Source organism: Herpailurus yagouaroundi, unplaced genomic scaffold (assembly GCF_014898765.1).
Source record: "Herpailurus yagouaroundi ecotype Mexico unplaced genomic scaffold, PumYag 205, whole genome shotgun sequence".
Lineage (NCBI taxonomy): Eukaryota > Metazoa > Chordata > Mammalia > Carnivora > Felidae > Herpailurus > Herpailurus yagouaroundi.
The window spans coordinates 5841589-5846531 of record NW_024412436.1 but is presented as its reverse complement, the minus strand read 5'-3'; the positions used below and the strand labels follow the sequence as shown (position 1 = coordinate 5846531).

Sequence of the window (4943 nt, the reverse complement as noted above, 5' to 3'; positions counted from 1 at the left end):
CAAAATTCAACACCTATTCATGATAAAAATTCCAAACTAGAAATAGGAGTGGAGCTTCCTTAGCCTGATGAAAAACAGCACTTATAATAGCAAATACACACACACACACACACACACACACACACACACACACACACGACTACACTTTAGTGAAAAACATTAATAAAGACCTACACAGAAATTTATTTAATATTGAGTCTTCCTATAGATAGGTTTTCTCTTTACAGATGGTTTCCTAACTATAGAAAGAATTATCATAAAGATTTCAATTCTCCCTGGACTCATCTGTAGATTGAATGCAATTTTAGTTAAAATCCTTACCTTGTTTTTATGGGACTTAGTAAGTGAATTCTGGAAAGAATAGAGGCAAAGAAAAGCCAGGACACCCCTGTAGAGGAATAACGTGAATCTTCAGATCCACGGTTTCTTCAGTTTATTTCAAAGATTATTGTAATTATAATTAAGATTGTGAATACTGCAGTATGAGATATTGCAGTAAGGATAGACAAATTAACAAATGCAACAGAGTCAAAGACCATGCCTTCATGGAACTGATATATGACAGAAGTGACATTTCAGACCAATGGGACTATTTAGAAAATTGTCCACTTAGAAACTGTCTATTTAGAGAAATTGATAAATGCAAAAATAAAAAACAAAAACAAAAAAACCCCTGAAATTAGACCCCTTCCCTACCTTATTCAAAAGAGTCCTTTTACTTGGCCTAAGGATTTAAATATGAAAAGAAATTTAAAATTTTAGAAGATGTATAAGGTCCTAAGGATTGAGGTCATAAGGATTTTGGGAACACAGAATACAGAAAGAGTTCACTATAAAAAGCTATTGATACGTGTGGCTACTTTAAAGAACTTATGCTCGTTAAAACAAAAACAAAACTGCAGAGATTATGCAAAGACAAGCCACAGGCGGGAAATTAGAAACACAGAGTCAGGATAGTGGCTGCCTCTGGGGAATGAAAGTGAAAAAGGCAGAGGAATATATGTGTCAAATATTACTCTGAAAGGGATAATACAGAGCAAATTTTACACTTGATCTTAGCCAAAAGGCCGAGAAGCGATCAGAGCAAATTTTAATAGAAGTTTTTGGTGACTCGGGCAAAAAACAGTGAAATAAAGAGCTTCCTTCTCTCGAGTAACAATATCTTAATCTTTAAGACGGTTTCTGCTAGTTGATATGGAAAGGGCTAGAGTTAATGAGTCACCTGAAACTTAACTTTAGAAAATAAAGTCAGGGGCGCCTGGGTGGCTCAGTCAGTTAGCGCCTGACTTCGGCTCAGGTCATGATCTCACGGTTGGTGAGTTCGAGCCCCGCTTCGGGCTCTGTGTTGACAGCTCAGAGCCTGGAGCCTGCTTCGGAGTCTGTGTCTCACTCTCTCTGCCCCTCCCCAACTTGTGTTCTGTGTCTCTATGTCTCTCAAAAAATAAATATATGTAAAAAAAAAAAAAAACAAAAGAACTTTTTTTTTTTTTTTAAAGAAAATATAGGCAGAGGTGCTCTGAGTGGTACATCTGTAAATTAGGTGTCTGCATCAGCTGCTGAGCTGAGACTTTGTGTCTTTCCTTGGCTTTAAGAAGAAAAACTGAAACTTTTTGCCAACCCCACTTGGATGCCACCTTGGGAATGGATTCACCCACCACATCACAGTTGGAGGAATCTAAAAAGTCCATTTCTCCATTTGAGATGACAGGCAAGGCTGGCAATTTAAATAAATTTGGCTTCCCAGGAGCTGAGAGGCAAATCTGCCAGCAGAGTCCAAAGAGCATCTACCATTTTTACTAGAATTTGCTAAAAATAACGTACATTTTCTGTCTCCCACTGGCACACAATGGTGTTAAGTACAATTACTTTACCACCAGGACAGGTGAGAAAGGAGCTTGGTGAGTGTTTAAAAAGCCTTTAACTAGTAACATCAGACCCTTAACTTAAAAAGAATTTTTTTTTTAATGTTTATTTTTGAGAGAGAGGGAGAGACAGAGTATGAGCAGGGGAGGGGCAGGGAGAGAGGGAGACACAGAGTCCAAAGCAGGCTCCAGGACTCTGAGCTGTCAGGATAGAGGCCCGATGCGGGGCTCGAACCCATGAGCTGTGAGATCATGACCTAAGCTGAAGGGGCAGCTCAACCGACTGAGCCACCCCAGGCGCCCCTCTCAGACCCTTGACTTTTACCACATGCTATCTGTGCCCTTGTGGAATTCTTCAACTTTTCAGGCACCTGCTTTTAGCTGGGAAAAAAAAAAAATTGTTGGGGGCTAAAGTGCTGCTGAACATGACCTGAACTTAGACATCAAGTATACTCATTCCAGGGCATTTGGGTATAGTTACATAAAATATAAGCACACTCCCGCTAAATTTCCACCAGCCCCGTCTTTCTAGCCAGGCCAGAACATGATTTCATCTCTGCCTCTCTCAGAACACTTAATATTTTTCATCTTGTAGTAAAGCAGGGTCTCCCCAACTTGAGGACAAAAAGACATTCTTTTTATATTAGTACAATTATTCGGAATAGGTACCTTACGCACAAATTCAAAAGACACGAAGGGTATGCATGAGTGTCTATGTGTGACATGTATAAGACCACTCACTGTGTTCCCCATATTGCCGGTTTCTTGGCTATCCTTCAACATCCTTCAACATGTGCTATTCTATCGAACCACACCAAACACGTATACATTCATAGGTTCTTTTTCCTCTCTCTCGGGAAAAAAAAAAAAAAAAAAAAAAAAAGAAATGGTAGCATCCTGTTCTGCCCCCTGTTTTGTTTGTTTTTTCTACTCGATGAATCTTGGAGCCCATTCCACATCCTTCTATAGAATTTCCTTCCGCTTTTTAGCAGGTGCTTGTATTTACCTGTATGCGTAGCAACACACCCCTGCATGGGTATCGTATATGCCTCATATCCTTAACGGATTCTTATCTTTTGCTGTTACAACAGCTGCCGCGAATATCCTTGTTCGTGTGTAATTTTGCACGTGCGTGAGTCCACGAGGGTGCCTGTCTCCCCACACTCTCACCACAGAGTATGTTATCAAAACTTGGATTTTTGCCAGCGTGATAGCAACGTGGTAATGCCATATCATTTGAATCCCATTCCTCTTCTTATGAGTGAGGCTGAGGATATTTACGTGCTTGATAGCAATTTATATCTCCGTTCTTATTAACTACGCATTCCTGTTCTTTGTCCACTATGTTATTGAATTGTTTTGAACCTTGATTTTTAGAAGCCCTTTATGACAGGAGTTGCAAATATTTTAGCCCATCTTGTTGCGTATCTATTATCTTGATTAATTGTGGTTTTTGCCAGGCTGAAATTTTTATTTTTATGTTGATCAGATTTATCAACCTTTTACCTTTTGGGGCTTTTTATTACATTTATAAATGCCTTCCACACATTGAGATAAAAAGTGCATGTAGTATGTACATCCTTGTCCCTCAGACTTCTAGAATGTCATTGTTTTATATGTGAATTTTTGATTCGTCTATATTGTATCCTGGATCCAGATTGCATTTTTTTCTAGATGCAATCTAGACATACATTTTTCTCTAGATGCAATCTGGATATACATTTTCCCCGGGATAAACCGTTTCCCTGGATCCCTTATTAAATCCATGTTTCCACAATGATTTCAAAATGCCGATTTTTCATTTAATAAATTCCTTTGCATATTTAGGTCTAATGCCTGACTTCTGTTCCATTCATGTGTTCATGCCCTGTTTTCCTTATCGCTTTACAATGAGTACCTGGTTGTTTGTCTGTTAATATCTGGTATGGCAAAGGGACAATTTCATTCATTTAAAACCCAACCTCTAGGGGCGCCTGGGTGGCTCAGTCGGTTAAGCGTCCGACTTCGGCTCAGGTCATGATCTCATGGTTCATGGGTTTGAGCCCCACGTCGGGCTCTGTGCTGACAGCTCAGAGCCTGGAGCCTGTTTCAGATTCTGTGTCTCCCTCTCTCTCTGACCCTCCCCCATTCATGCTCTGTCTCTCTCTGTCTCAAAAATAAATAAACATTAAAAAAAATTTAAAAAAAAGAAAATAAAATAAATTAAAAAATAAAAAAAAATAAAACCCAACCTCTAGCCTTCTGCAAGGTCAAATTTGTTTATTTCGTTCATCTAGTTACTCATTCAATTCCTACACCCATTTATTTACTATTCAAACGTTTATTAAGCACCTTCTAACTACCTGACATCATGCCAGTGCAGGGGAGAAAAAGATGAACAGCAGTCTGTACTCTTAGAAAGCTCACAGAGATGTGGGCACGTAGATATTACCCCGCCGACGTTCAACGAATGTCAAATATTGGTAGAGTTAGTGATCGAGAACATGGCCCCTGAGGCAGACAGTGTCCATTTAAATCTGGGCTTCACCACTCACTGGCTGTATGGCCTTGGGCAAATTATTTAACCTCTCTGTGCTTCTCATCTAACAGTGGGGATAATAACGCCTGCTCTGTAGGGTGGTTACGAGGATTAAGAGATTTAATGCACTCAGAATATTCGTGGCGCCAAGCAAATTCTAGGTAAGACAACCCTGCCCTGACCCCTACCTCCACAAGCCTCCAGGGATCTCTCAATGTCCTCTCCCCTGCCTCCTCATCTCTGGTTGACAGGAACGTTACCATAGCCCAAGACCCTACCGCTCCCGCACACCCAACATGCAGTGGCTTCACCCCCTTCTGTCTTGAGACTACTGAGACCAATCTCTTTGGGCCATTTTTTTCTGTTTTTATCATCCATCCCGCCCCCTGCTCCCACACACCAGACTCAGGTCATCCTCTTTCCCCACGCGGGAAACCCTCTGCAGCTCTGTACATTTCTTTTCTGGCCCAATCTCCCGGCCCTCCCCATTCACAACACTCTTCTACTGGGCCCTCCGGAGCTCAAGAGAGTTGTGGGCACATCTTCCAGCATACTCCACCCCT

General features: G+C 40.8%; 1 pseudogene; it reads right to left on the bottom strand.

Annotated features, from left to right (window-relative positions):
• Nucleotides 1-974: 974 nt before the first annotated feature.
• On the bottom strand, nt 975-1079 carry LOC121015203 (uncharacterized; annotated as a pseudogene).
• Nucleotides 1080-4943: the final 3864 nt, after the last annotated feature.